Raw genomic sequence first — 16,154 nt, 5'->3', positions numbered from 1 at the left:
TTAAATAGATAAATGACTCAGATGACTTGTAGCCCGTCTATCTTTTTTCAAGCTGTAGATGCAACACAATGACAAATGGGTTGCAGATGACAGTTTAGTCGTATTTAAATTTTGACCAAACTGGACAATACTAGACTAAAACCAGCTATGAGGGCAGATTTATTTACACAAAGGTGATCTCAGTGTAAAGCTAGTATTCAGAACTTGATATACACTGTGGGTACGAGGTTCATGCAATACCAAATGAGCTCCAACAAAAGATGGCTGACCATCCAGGCTGCACATGTGACCTTACTGTCGCCCAGTCACCAAAATAAATGTTGGCAATGCTTGTTTCTGCAAACCAGGGATGTGCTGAAACTGTGCTTACTGTCTGGTTAGGTTTAGGGACAAACACTGACCGACCGGACCAGACTTGTCGCTCTTGAAACTACTTCACCTGACTTCCTCTTTTGCCGTGGTAACAATCACTTTGGCCACTAGAGGCTCCTGCCTAACAAGAAACATGGGTCGCAATGAGCTGCTTTGTTTGTTCTTACTGGTTCTCTCGCCACAAACATGAATTAAAACTGTCTAAGCCTGATGTGAGTGTGATGGCACATATTTTAGAATAATCAATATGTCATGTATAATACGTACACATTTGAACATGTCCCTGATTTGCCAAAAACTTAAAATGCAACGTTTTATTCTGGCAGCTGTGCTACAACATATAAACATGTAGCGTTTGAATTCTCCAGCACCGAGACAAGTCAGGTATGATTGGATGAGGATGAACGCTTTAGATAAAGCGCTCCTCTGCATCTTATCAGGGATCAAACAAAACATCTTTTTTCTGTTTCAGCGCTGCACTTCTTGTTACTTTGATCACTTCCCTGTGGAAAACACTGCAACATGTTTACTCAGGGGAAGACGTCTGTACACTAATTTAACTGAAGCCTACGCATACTATATACTACAAGAGCAGCCGGTTCTAAATAATGACACCGTGATACTGTTTGGGTCGTGTTTATTGATCTACAGCACAGCCACCTGACGAAAATAAACAACTGATTTAATATTTATGCGCCCAGGGCCTCTCTTGATCTGAGATTATTTATACCATATCTTGCCAACAAGAAGAATTTCCCAGGAGGCTGTTTTTTTGAATAGACAAATGCATCTCTCAGAATATCTTATAGGTATTTTGGGCTGGCCCACGCAACCCTGATATGAAGACATATGCTGCAAGACAATACAAATGTTTCCTCACCCAGTACTGGCTCTGAAATATTTTGGGTGGGTGCCTTCTTCAGCATCTTCTTAAGTACTATGACTATGAGGTGAGACAGATAGTGGACGGATCTAGAATATTAAAACCTGAGTGGATTTAGTCAGAGGTCTCCAGGAGTTTTCCTTTTCATAAAACACAGGCGCTTCATGTGTATAGGAAGAGCAGCACTAGGTGACCAAAGAACACAGAAGCTTGTATGGATACCCTAAAGATGCAAACCAATTAGATCAAACAACATACAAATGATGAAAAACAGGTTAAAAAATGCTAAAATGTTGATGAAATGAGAGGCCGCATCCAAATGTCCGGACTTGCAGACTCTGTCCAGACAGACTTCACCGGACTTCACTGATTTAATTCCCCACAATTCATTGCAATACGGACTATTCAACAACATCATAATACAGAAATATTTAGAAACATAGACTGTAGAGGTCTTCTATCAATGACTTATATTTGCCTTGCAGTCTCATGCACTCCTTGATGTGATGTGTGCAAGTCCAGAGGGCAGAAGTATGGATTCAGTCATAAAATGCCACCAAGCATGAATGAAATCAAATCAACAAGAAATGAAACTATTAAAAGTTCAGGTATTAATTTACTTTCCCCAGAAAACCGGACAGGGCTCCAGATTACACATAAAAACAAGGAAAACTAAACCCAACCCTTCCGAACAGAACTTTAGACGATATAAAATGTAATGTAACAATTAATTAAAGAAACAAAAATGAAATCTCAATTGGAAGACATATCAGACGTTGCTGGCTGGTGGTGGTGGGGACAGATTGCTTGGGGGGGACTTTGATTCATGACTTAAGCGTTGCTGGCTGCAGCCCTGCAACCAAACACTTGTCAGTGTCTTCTGACGTGATTGAAACCATTAATCATCCGTATTTTCTTGTATGCTCTTGAAACTCAATAATTGCTCTCGGACACAGAGCGACACTGAAGCAGTAATCGCTATTTCCCTGGTAATGATACGGGTCATTTTTAATGGCTGGGGTCAATGACCTCTGGGATCTGACACTTTAGGTGACACGCAAACAAAAATGTGTTTCTCAGAGGTGTATCAAAGAAAAACAATCCTGTGTATAACACAGCAATTTATGTGCCCTAAAAATAATTGACCAATAAAATCAACCCCATTAAATTACCTCTGCATAGTTGCCACTGTCCATCACTTGAGTTGTTCCTCTGCTGTCAGTGAGAGAGTCATGACACGAGCTGCAGACTGAGAGGAGGAGACAGTTTAGTAATATCTGCTCCCCTTGGCCTTGCGTCTGGCTCTTAATGGCACTTCACAGTGGTAATGGTGCTGGGGTTAATGTTAATGTGGAAATGAATGTGTGTGTGTGAGTGTGTGTGTGCAGCTGAGGGTCAGCCTGTCCTTCATCCCTGGAGCTGCAGCTCTTTATCAGCCCGAGTCGCTCCCTCTCTGCAGGCGGGTTAGAGCCGGCAGCCCCGGCTCGTGCCACAAGACCGACACAAGCCTGTGGCATCACCCCTCCTGCTCTTTGCCTCAGTCTTTCCCGAACAGATGCGCACGCACGGTGATTTACAGGCCTGATAGCCCGCCAGCCGGGGCTCAGAGAGACGAGGTCTGGGCTGCTATCGATCCGCAGTTTGATTGCTTTGGTTTACGAGCTGCTCCAGTTTAATTGAACAGAACTAAAGGTCCTGAGATTTCACCTTCCCAACAAGAGCTGATGTGTGATTAGTGTAATGCGTCTGGACAGTTTTCCCCGACATCATACATCAAGTTTGTATCTTACAGATAACAAGCCTGCGTGCACTCTTCATTAACTATCACCCATGTCGAGATCTCAGGCATGTTAAGGAATGTGCATCGATTTGTCAGCACAGGTGAGAGAGTAAATCTTTCTGCAGACACATTTTCCAGCCGTAATCTGATTGTTTGACTGAATTTTAGCTTGACATGACAACAACACCAAACTGATCAGCAGAATAAATGTTGGCAATGAAAGTTTATGCAAACCATAAATATGTTTGAACTCTATGTTTCTTTTTGCGACAACTATATGTTTGTTTATGTTCAGTTTCTAACAACCACCTGGTTAGGGTTAGGAAAAGATCATGTTTTGGCTAAAAAATACCTGTTTTTATTCCCTAAACTCAGCTGGACATTGTCCCGAAGTATCCCTAAAAATATTCGGTGGTTTCACGCTTACAAATGTTGAAACGCAGTCTTGAACTGCGGTCACTGGCTTGGCAGCCATCTTGCCTAACTGTAACCCCCAACATCTGAATAACATTCATATAGGTCAACTGTGAAAGCAGCGTATTACGACCCACGTTAACATTTCTTGTCAGGCAGCGATCTCTTGTGGCCATAAGTAATTCATACAGCAGCAAAGGAGGTAGTCAGGCGAGTGGTTTAACAAGCAACAACTTCACAAGGGGAGGAGATTTGTCCCGTGTCCAGTCTCAAACCAAATATCAGAAAATGGAAAGTAAAATACAAGTACATCATTAAGTACCGTATACTTGAGTAAATGCACTTGTTTGCTTTTCACTGCTGCGCCTGTTTTTTATCGCTTCAAGCTCAAATTCAGTCAAACAATTCATATTCAGACTTCATGGGTAATAAATACCTGGGCTGTTCATCTACTGCTATTTTACCCCATCTGCCTCGGACTGAGATCCAATGGCCATCTGGCTCCTTCTTTATTCCCCCAAATTGATCTACCACTCAGCTAACCCTCCCCACACACAATATATATGACTTCACCCTCCCATTCTCCAGTTAACCCACAGCAAATCAGCCATTTAAATTTGGGAGCCCGGCCAAGGCTATATCTCAGAACTGAGAAATAGGGAGTGAGGTGAAAATTTGGGTCTATGACTAAAAGCGTTGGCTCGCACCCAACTGAACAGTCAGGGTTAAGGTAGCTGGAGCTAACAGCTCTGGATGTGTGAGCGCTATGGCTGACATTGTGTATGTGTATGTTCCCGGCTTCCTGGTGTTGAGTTTCGGTTTTCATGCTGATGGGAGGAAACGCTGATTTAATTTCGGCCTCCTTTGAGTGCCTCTGGAGCTCTGATTTACAACCCTTGATACTTTGAGATAATACATTGTGGCCGGACCACATTAGCTTACAAGAGCAGGGAGCGTTATGGATTCGTACTGTACTGTAAATACATGTGAGTCATAAACGGAGCTGTAACAGATGTGAAAAGGTTGAAAATCGAGGCCCAGAAAGTTGAAGTGACGCGTATCGTTTGTGCTTTTGAACTGCAGAGATGTTTCGCACCAAAGCAAAGCAAAGCAGAGTTTTAGAGAGAATTCTTCTCCATCAGGTTTGCAAATGCATTTTATAGGAGTCTCTAGGTGCACATTGGATTAATGCCATAAGACAGAGAGGAAAACAGATGCCTGTCCTACTCTTGACCACACACACTCATCTCCTTTTTGACCATGGATCTCCTAGATGAGCTCTTGCAATTTTATGGCCTATAACCATTCTGGGCTATAACAGAAGATGTCATTATACATTCCACGGCAGAGTGGCTCTTCTCGTCTGTTCTGTCCCATTGAGCCGCGAGGTGCTTTTCAAAGGAGACACGCCGAAGACGGGTCCCCCAGAAAATGAGATGCTAAGGTCATTAACTTTTATCCTTCAACTAGGTTATGGATTTAAGCCGGAACGCCGACGCTCCAGTCAAAATGCGTACACCAGTGACAGAGGTGCACTGTGGGAGGCAAAGCTAACACAGACAAAAAAGTGGATTCTGGTGGTCGGAAGATTTTCTTAATTTCCCTGCTGGTTTGAGAGTGGCTCTCTTGCCAGCGTCACAGCTGCGGTGTTATGCCAGCATTAGCTTTTGTGCTTTAAAGGAAATTGTCCAACTATTACTGACTCATGTGCAGCGGTGTAGGAAGTCCTTGGGTTGTCACAGCTAAGACCACAGAAGTGGTCCTCGTGGGGAAGCAGATATCCTGTGTCCTTTTCCACCTTCTTGATTTTATGTGAATATGTTGTATGTTAGCCACTTCCTGGTCTGAAAAGTGACACAAGTGTCTTTAACCTGTATTCCTTCTTATGGTCAGCAGGAAGAAACTCCATTGATTTCAAAAGAAGTTTGATTGTATGTAAGCTTATGAGACAGCAGATGTTTTTATCACTTGGTTTGTTACCTCAGTGAAAAGGTTCCTAATGAATGTATTGTCTCAACTGCTAGTTTAAAGTCTTCAATACAGCATGATGTTCATTTTGTAAATTATGGTCCCATTTAGTGTAAAAGACAAAGCAGGGTATAGTTTAGGGTGTGGCTACCATGTTGCTACCATGGTGTGTCCACAGGTTCTCAGTCAGATCCAATAAGTATCCTCCCCAGCTCCACTGTCTCTTCCAAATATGTTCGCCTTTTGCTCCAAAAAAAACAAGATGGCGACGGACATGATGCCCCAGAACAATTTCACATTGAATAAAACTTTTAATTCACAAAAACAATCCTATGTTAGCATGCACATGCCATAGTTAGCCTGATTTATTCTAAACAAATCACAATATAACTTAATGATCAAATTTTAAAATCATCATAATATAAATATGTGAAGTATGACGTGTACATTAAGCTGCCAGTGTTGGTGTTCCTCTCAGACAGACCACATGTGGGATTGGATTATTAATTTTCCTCCATTCCATTCGGATCAGGTCCACCTGTGCAGAGTCTTGATCAGTAAATGAACTATGAGTAGCTGTCGAATGCATTTAATGTTGTAAGATGCACCATATTTGCCTCTGCAGTGAAGTGCAAGTATTAAGTATGCAGTCCTCATAGTGTCTCTCTGTGCCGAGTGGATCATGACTCGCTGATATTGTAAGATTACTGTGAAAGTGTATTGACGACACTGGCTGTGAGTTCTGTAAGTCACTGTCCCCATTAAAGGAACAGTGCCTAAACTTAAGCAGAGCAATTCATCCTAAACACACGTAAACTAAAGAACATAAAGAAACGTTTAGTTTTGAGTTATTTGTGGTTTTGCAGAAATGTACTTCAGCAATTGTAACCAGTGTACTTGGTGTAAGGAGATGAAAAACGTATCTAAAGAGAAACTGAATTGAGATAAAGACAGAAAGAAAAGGAAAGCTTTCCTATATGCAAATATAATAAGCATGCTGTCTTTGAGTTGGAAAAGACAAAACCAAAAGATAATCTCATGAATTCACCAGACCTATAAGCCCCGCATGTCTACTTGTGTGCCTCAAGCTACAACCATATAACTGGATGTGTGAGCTGGGAAACATCACTGAAGCATAATGTGAAAAAAGAGAATAAACCCACACAGTCATCCAACGGAAGGAAAAAAATAAATAAATGAATAAATAAAAGCACACCAGAAACCAAAAGAGCACCAGCTGTCAGTCAATGTCAGTCAACTCCCGGGACATTGACAACAGTGTATGTTGGGGGAACCCAAGACTTTGTAGCACCTCATTCACCTTGAGGGTACAGAGAGCAGGAGACGAGCGCAGCAGGCGTCACCCCTCGGGTTTTCGCTTCATCTACAGAACCGGGTGGAATGTTTTGATTTCCACAGGCGATGGTGCCGGAGAAGACACCGTGTGCGGATCAGTCCTGCTGCGTGCCTCGGTGCATGTGCTCGTCCCCATCCTTCACTTGTCACTTCTCCATTTCCTCCCTCTTCTCCGTTATTATTATATTTCTGGCGGTTTGTTTTCCTCTCAGTGAGCGCAGCAGCAAACACAAAGGTGACCCTGTTAATCTTAAGGACTCGTGGGAGGTGAGCGGGATCACATACCGAGCCTTAAGTAAAGTTCTCCGGGTAGTCGATTCAAGGCGAGACCGATGAAAACAGATATAAAAAAGGTATCACTGCAACATGTCGTCTAAATGTGATAAGTGCATAAAAGAGCCTGTGAGGAATAGCAGGTTTCTAGGGCAGTTTGTGATCTTCGCAGCTCCTCCCTAAGCAGGAGAATGAAAGTAACTGTCTGCGGCACGAAGATCCGACTGATGCGATGCGAAGTCGTAGTTCACCGTTTGATCTGTGATCGTTTAATGTATCTTATATAGGTTTGGTGGGAGGGCTTGATGGTGGCATGTTTGTATAGCTCTATCTTGTTAAATCTGGTGTCTTTTTCATGCGTTTGAACTCGGTGACTCTCAGCCCTGCTGCCTTCACTTCAGGTCAACTCCCACGCAGCGAGAGGCGAGGAAAGAGACGCAGTGAAGGAGAGTGGGAATAAAAGAGTGGTGGAGAGAGGGAGAGACTGTGAAAAAGTGATAGAAAAACAGCAGTTGAGAGAAATTAAGTGTCTATGCGTGCACGCCGGAGCGTGCCTCGGCTAGAGAGACAGAGCACAGAGAAGCAGAACAGCAAATTATGACAGTTCAGGGATGAGCCCAGAGCTGTCAGCAAAAATGGAAATAAAAAGGGCTGTGAGTGGCCCCATTGCAAGTCAAAGTGACAGCCATGTAAATAATATTGGCTGAATATGCTGCAATTTAGGCATAATTTACCCAACCCCTCCCCAACCCGAAGAGAAAAAAACTGACAATTTGTCCTTTGAAGGTTAAAATGAGCATTTCGGGCGATCGTGTAGAAAAGGGCCTGTGTTAGCTACAGTAAGGGCACTGTGAGGAGAGCCTGAGCAGGCCCATGCACTTCCTGCACCGCTGCCTGGCCCGGGTTCTGAAAATCATTACGGCACCATCTGTCTGTCATGACCTTGGCATATATACACTTCACATTTATGACATTTAAACGGAAAACAGATGCAAAGGGCCTTTAAAGCGAAGTCTGATCCACCACTCGGGGCTAATGGCTCAAAAGTGTGAACGCTGCCTTTGAGGGGCCTAACTTCGCCTGCTCCGATGCACTGAGCCAACTGCCGTCAAATGAAAATACCATACAGAGCTGGCGACCGTGGCCTCATTATGTAGACTGGCAAGACCATTTACAAAATTCTTGAGTTCTTGGGTAGTGAGTCTAACTCTGTTGTTCAGTATCGTGGACAACACTTCCTGCCTGATCCGGAGAGGTACCAGAAACCATCATGACTTCCCTGCAAGTTTGGAAAAACAAAGACTTCACAGTCTCACATGAATGCTCTCTGTGGCTTCCCAGGGAAAAGCACACTGGTATTACAGAGAGATACCAAAAGAGGTGGAAGGAGCACTCGACTGAAACGAGTATCTGGTAAAGAAGCAAGTACAAGTATCATCACAGTGTACTTGTGATGATCATTGGGTAGCATTGGCAGCTCTTGTGATCAAAAACATTGATCTGAAGCTCAATTACGAAGCTGTTCTGTAAGTAGTTTCTAAGAAGTGATAACTATAGCAACTTCCGATCCACCTGTAACAGTATTCAGTTTCTTAAATAACAGTTAGGGGTTAGGCTCTGTCTCACCCACTTCCTGTTTAAGCCCCACCCATCATGAGTACGGACACAGATCATTCATGCAACTGTAACCAGGCAAAGTAGGTCTGTCAAACACAGAGCAGTTAGGAAATATGAGACCAGAAGAAATATAATTCAAAACAAAAGTCTGCACTTAATCCACACATACACAGTTGTTTAATTACCCTTAGCACAGCAACATACACTGTACCAGCACGTTTCCGAGTGGTATTATTGTCGACAGTGTTTGTCGCAAAGGCAGCCAGGTTGTTTCCATTTTTCCCGAAAAAGCGTCTGCCAACAACACAGGACAAAACACGAGTTTATTTGGTAATTTAGTCTACCGGAGGTGTGAAAGCAGATAGAAACCTTCCTGATTAAATAAATATTGAATAGAAAGGACAAATGGTGCCAGGCTGGATCACCAGTCAGTCTTCATTTTCCTGGAGGTTTCTGCCGGCAGACAAAATTGCATGGTGAAATGAAAAAGTCTAAAAGGGAACCAATCTAAATGCTGATGGTGATTTTGTTATTACAAAGCCAGTACATTGTGCAATCACTTTGCTAGTTTAACTGAAAAATATGAGTTTCATTTCAGACTAAAACAAACTCTGTCAAAGAAACAGCTTGTTTTTAAATAAATACAGTGTTGGTTCTGGCTCAAACCTGTGAATCTTTGAGCATTTTGTTGCAGTCAACAAGTGAAATCAATGAGTTAATTAGTCTGGCAGTTGACTCTTGCTCTTAAAGAGATTGTGATTTGTTAAAACGGTGACAGTTGAGCTCAGATCCAGAGCAAACTTTAAGCAGCAGGAATAATGTCAAGCAATTAGAATATTGGATTTCAGGACCTGGTTTCCCCCTCGTATCGTTGTTTATTTCCAATAAACAGATGCAGCTTGAACACACTGAAACAATTATGTGTAAATGATTTCAGCTCAGACGGCCTCGGGTCAGGCACGGCTTGCAAATGAGTCTCCGCTGTTTGTTTTTCTCTCTTTTTAGATTTTGCCACATACAGTATTGACAGCATAACAAAACGCCAGAAAGTTTCGAGGAACTGAAATCTGTTGTGACACTTCATGTGCGCTTTAATGTGACTATCCACTCATGTTGCAATATCAGCAATATCCCATATATCCACCGTTTATTGACAGTTAAACAATAGTGCTTTTTTCTATTATGACATATGTCTGCTGTGAAACAGGCTGAGATAAGTCCACATGGTATGTGTGACCAACTAAGTATGTATATTCACTTAAGCATATGGTGCAGAAGGAGGTAGCTTAGCAGATAGCACCTGGCCGCCAAGTAATGACTACTGTGTGCTTAAATTAACATGATTTTACATTATTGTCATTCACATAATGCAAGGCACATTTATTTGTATAGCACCCTTTGTGCACGAGGTAATTCAAAAGTGCTTCACACATACAATGCAAACAAAAAACAAGTGATAAAAATAATAATAGCAGTAAAACAGTAATCAAGGCACACAAAGTGAAAGCAACACAACGGTGAGTGCTGCAGAGTTTTGGTAATGAAAGAAATCCAGTTGAAAGTTCACTAATTACACTTTCTAATTAGAAAGAAAGGATGAAATGCAGAGATATACATATGTCAGCTGTGAAATGAATAAAATCTTAATTGCAATATTTGTCATTTGATATAGAGACACTCACAGAGGTAATGAAATAAAAATATATAATCTTAAAATGAAGTATTGCCTCTAACGGTATAAACATATAAACATGTTCGCACAGAAAGCGAGACGCAAAGGAGATGATTGACTTGAAGGAGTCACGTCAGATTCTGCTCTGACTCGATCCATTTCCTGTTGGACTGAGGGCTCAGAGAGAGATGACTTTGTTCTGTTTGGAGGTGACCTCCTTTGTCGGCTGTTCATGTTCTGTAATGTTGACTGCTGACTGGAGCTGGAGGGGAAATGTACTTTGTGGGGAGGGGAAAAGGAGGTGAGTAACACAGACGTACACAAATAACACTGCAGTCAAAATGAACTTTGTTTTTAGAGTGAACAAACTTCAATAGTCCTAAACAGTTTTGGTTGAATCAATCCTGTATTTGTGATTTTCAGAGATGTTACCCCTGTTAGCTGCCGCTCATGGCATATTAACTGTAGGGCAAAACCTGCGCTTTAATCCAAAGTACTTTATAATTTTCTTCTCATTCACACAGCGATGCCAGCTAGCTGCTATGCAAAGCACCGGCCAAACGATCAGGAGCAGTTGGGGTTCAGTGTCTTGCTCCAGTTTCAACGTGGACTGATCGAGTTGCCAACCCTGCAATTAGCAGACGACCTGCTCCCCAGTATTTATTGTTTTATAGCCCATGCTCAGGTGCTGGGATAAGCCCACTTTGTGTTACAGCCTTCTAGTGAGGTTAGAGAGCAGGTCTAGGTGTTAGGTGTTGTATCTAATCTCTTAAAATGTTTCTTGTCACTTTTTTAGGTGATTTAAAACCAGTGTGTGGAGTCGAGGCAGTTTGGCAGTGTCATTTATCTGTGGGTACTTCTACAGACTACAGTCGACAACATGAACTACCCAGAGAGCAGCTGAATCCCCGACTCGCTTGCACCAAAGCACCCACTAAATAATTATTTCCAAACACGCTGTGACCCAGGTGTTGTATCATGCACCCTCAAACACACACAGCTTAAATCTATAACGCCGTCATTGAGCCGCAGCGTCACTCCTCCCCGAACTCCCTTTATCCTCAGACAGACAGATTAAGTCATCAGACCTTATCCAGGAACCAAAGATCCAGTGTCCATTTTCCCAGTGCTTTCATGTGCAACACTGGGCCCAGTCTAGCCCTCAGGAGCTGATTAATCTGTACACTATCCCCAGCCTGCTGCCCTGCCCTGCTCCGCTCCGCTCGCCTCACAACACTACAGAGAGGGAAGGGAAAGGAAAGGAAAGCCACAAGGTGCAATCCAACACCCTTTAGGAGTTCTCTCCCACTGAGTGGGAGTATTGTGGAGCAGCTCAAACAAAAAGCGGTGTGTGTGCCAACAAAGGTTCCCAAAGGAGCCGAGGAGAAGTAAAAGAGCAGGAATACCAACTTGTGGACCGCCGCTGTTGCTCCTCCTCCTCCTCTTCCTCCACTCTCACCTCCCACTCCCCTCAGCCTGGAGAGCAGGGAAGTTTTTGTAGGAGTGAAAGTTCACGGAGGAGCGGCAGCCTCTCCAGTCCCGTTCCATCAAACACCACCGGTAGCAGCAACGTCTTTAAGGATGTGATTTATACTTTTGCGAATGAAAAGAGAAACATGCACAGGCCATGCACCAGCACACTCAGATGTTCTGCTCACATCTTCAAACACACACAACGCTTCCTGCCGACTGTTGTGTCCCAGGAGAAACTCTGCACAGCGTAACCCACTGAAGAAAAGCTGGGTATGAGAAAGATGTGGGAAAATTAAGTTCCCTGAATATAATCATACTCTGAAAATGTGTCTGGCAGTGCAGCTTCAGGGTCTGTGCTGTCAGGGAAGTAAACGCAGCTCTACATTTTTTACTTTTCAGATGAGAGTTACCAAAACGCCGACAGGCTCGTGGAAGAGTTACAGTCAAATCACACATCTCAGTAAACTGATCGGAAAAGCAAATAGAGACTTAATATAAAAAGCGCTCAGCTGATATTCATCTTGTGAACGTCAATCTGTACTTTTCATCATAAAGATCATGTTTATGAAGTTGTGTTTATTTATATTTCCTGTGTGTGTGTGTTCCTGCCAAACTCAATGCTTTTTTTTTCTCCTTATTTCTGCCTCTTCTCCCCTTCCTCTCTCCTGTGGATTATTAAGTGGTTTCTGCCCTGGTTTAATTTGGAGGCGACCCATAGCTGGGTTTCTTTTTAATCCCACTAGATTTATGGAGGCTTCGCTCGTTCGGGAGGCTGCTGTCACAGAACGAGAGCCGAGGCGGCAGCCACAGGCCACAGAAAATGAGAGAGGGGAATAGAAGTGGAGAGAAAACGGAGAAGGTAGGTCTGCAGCCAGCCCCCCTGCCAGTCACCCCTTACGCTTTTATTAGCTACCATTAAAGCACTTACAGTTAGACTGGGTAGGGGAGGCCCTTGGGCTCCACTCACCCTTATCCACTTTCTGAACACCTTAAAGCACTCAGTCAACATCCCGCTTTCTCTTAACCGCTTTCAAAATCCCTGTCTTCCTCCGTGTTCTTCCTCTGTGCACCTTTTCTCCTGCGATCCTGACCTGGGGTACGTCCTGTTTGGTTTAAATTTTCCACACAGGATTATGGGGAGAAAAGTGGGCTGCCTGTCAAATATAAATGAAGTGCTTTCAACAAGATGCAAACAAGACTGTTCCCCGCTCTTTATACAAGCGTGTAAACGTGTCGGAACACCTCAGAGGAAATGCACTCGCAGACTGAGCGGGGGAAACTGAGATTGATGGCTGATCACATTAGTGAATTGAATGACTATTCATGACTCTGTGCGCCTGTGTAATACCTCTGTGTTTGTGCTTGTCATATGTTTGTCTGGCCGGCCGTGCGACCAGAGGATTCCTGCGATGACAGTCCCAATCAATCACGGCGGCCACTAGAGTGCAGAGTTCAAGAGCCGTTTTGGCAGCGGGCTTCACTGGGGGGCCTGCCAAGGCAAAGAGACTGAACTGGAGTAATGATTGCCATTAGGCAGCTTTATGAATATTTATGACAAACATCTGCACTGAAAACATTGCATGAATGCTACACGGTGCTGTGAGCTACTGGTGCTATCTCTCACTCAGACTGGCTTGCGGTACCGCGAGCCAACCAAACAGGAGCCGGACAGCTGATGTCTGACAAGCCTCCGGCGGGGTTAAAGGTCGCAGGTGAAGAGGCGTCTGGCACCAGTAGGTAAACCAGGTGTCTGGGGTTATGCTCAGCACCTGATGGCTTCAGGGGGCTGCTGGACCATGACCACACGCTAAACTGGATTTAAATAGACGCTTTTCGGCTGCAGATGTTCACACTGCCCATGATTAGAGTTAAAACTTCCTGATGAAGGAGGAAGAGAGGATGTATGAAACAGTCGCAGACGCTGTGGAGAAAAAAATAATCTTCCTTAAAGTCGAGCTTTAATAAAAGCAGAATCCTCAAAACGGATTCTATTAAGTTTTTCATCAGTTCAAGGGTTTGTCTGTTGTAACTGAAAACAGTGTCATCATGCCAGCAGTCTGTGCTGATGATGAGAGCAGCAGCGTCCTGAGCATAGCCAGCGGTAAGGAGACTAAAAAGGTTTAAATAATGAGCTGCCTGGAACATCCCTCTACCCCCTACCTCAGCTCCTGATATCATTAACCTCCCACTTTCAGTATCACAGTCGAACATAACTCTTTTCACAGCTGCGGTATTTGTTTCATTTTTTCTGCACTCGGGGGGAAAAAAGATCTCTCACTTGAAGTTCCTCAACCAAAAATATGAGGATGAACTCTCAGCATCATCTTCCTAAAAATAAGAGGTCCCCCAACATGTTTCACAGTGGCACATTTAACCTGCTCCACAAACGCAGCAGGAGGTTTGTGATTCAGCAGAAAAACACTGAAATGTGAGCAGTATGGCCACCAACAAGTAATGAGTCAGTCAAAGAAATACCAATTCAATCCCTGTATGAAATTGCTGTATTCCTGTAAGGATGTACAACATATCCAGGTGGGAGTTCTGACTTCGAAGGGAGCTTTACTTACTCGTTATTTCAACTGTTACATTATCGAAGCTATCAGCCGATTCTGCCAGCTTACAACAAGGACAACAGAGGCCATACAGTGAGAACTATCAGTCAAAACACCAGATCGTGTTACTTTTTTGAAGAGAAGGATATCTGCCTTTGTGTCATTCACATGCTCAGCATCGGCACGTTGCGCCCTTTCATAGTCCACAAAACATTTCAAAACAGGGTCGCAGCGTTCTGCTAAACATCTGAAGTAGCTGGAGACTTGTTTTAAAAAGCTCAGCCGAGCTCGTGCACCTGCTTCACATGCGGTGCTTCTAACGCTCTTAGCTTAGCAAAACAGTACATATACAATACAGACTTCGACTTGTTAAAGGGTGTAAATAACGTCTTTTCAATTTCCGAGACTTGGATTACGAGCTACATGGAGCCATTTTCCTTTTTGTTTTTTGTGACCTTCTAAAACACGTCTCCAGCTAGTTGTCCAGGAGAACGCTATTGACTTTCAGTCAAAATGGGGGTGAGGAGGTAATGACTGAATTTTCCTTTTTGGGCAAACTTGCCAATAAGTGGATCTGATCCAGTAAAGAGGAGCCCCTCCTCAATGGATAGATCCTGTCGGTGGATTTATTTGATTGGATCGGTGCTGCAACAACTGTCCGTCCTATCGATTCTGCTCAGAACTTATTAAGCTGCTGCTGCTGATGACATTATACACGTCGTTAGTTTGTTTAATGTGGTGGCTGTATATTCTTATTCACACCCATCATCAGTAGTCTTATTTTTTTCTATGCTAAGCTTTATTTTCATTTCAGATTATTTTTTTGTTCCGTGACTGCTGTCGACTGTTGGCTGGCTCGGACTGTTTTTCTGCCAACAACATGCCAGTTTGTCAGTAGCTGTGTACCTCTCATTTTTTCCTTTCCGTGCCTTGAAGATGCTGCAGAGACCTCTGATTTAAAGTCTGAGGGTTGGATTCTTCACAAACATCCACTGAATGAAGGCATGTTTACTACAAGTGCGTGATTTTGAGTTGTAATGTCATGCAAGGATTACGCCCACTTTATAGATTACAGGAAGGTTCTTGCCACATCGTGGAAGTACAATATCAAAGGGATGTCATGTCTTACTTACTTAAATAAATATATGTATAGTTAAACATATACTGTATATAGTTTATAGTTTATTTCATCGGCAAAGTAAGAAGAGCCGCCAAAGAAAATCTTGCCTCGGGCCTCCTGTCGTCTCTGAAGGTTCCCTCAAAATAAGTCACTTTGTGGATCCACAACACATTTAATGGTGCAACTTCATCACAAAGCTGCTTAATATGGCACCTTTTCCAAAGTGATATTAAAGCCTGTGTGTGAAAGATAATTACTTTTTGCTTCTCGAAAAGCCAGGGTCCAACGACAAATATTCTCCAAATGAAAAACACAATTAAGATTCTTTTGCTTCCTCGATTGGTGATAAACTATTAGAGGCTCAAGTCATGAGTATCAAATGCTGTAATGCTGTTTCTTATCAGCAGTCGGTATGAGCTAATATTGTATGTGTGGCGTTCCACAGAAAATGCAAGATAAAGATGTTGGGTATTTTTGGTCGACAAGTGCAAATCCTCCTCCTTTGATGGCTGACAACCCGAAGCAATTGTTAAAAAATAAGTATCCGCCGTGACGTAATTGGGACAGAATGAAAATCCCCTTCAGAAACATGCGGGGCTGTGCCTTAGTCATTCAACAGATATCATATTACAGCTGCTGACATTTGACTGTCTGCCACAGGTGATCTCAATCCA

Source organism: Pagrus pagrus, assembly GCF_965226575.1.
Source record: "Pagrus pagrus genome assembly, chromosome: 9".
NCBI lineage: Eukaryota > Metazoa > Chordata > Actinopteri > Spariformes > Sparidae > Pagrus > Pagrus pagrus.
Note: the sequence above shows the minus strand (reverse complement) of the source record.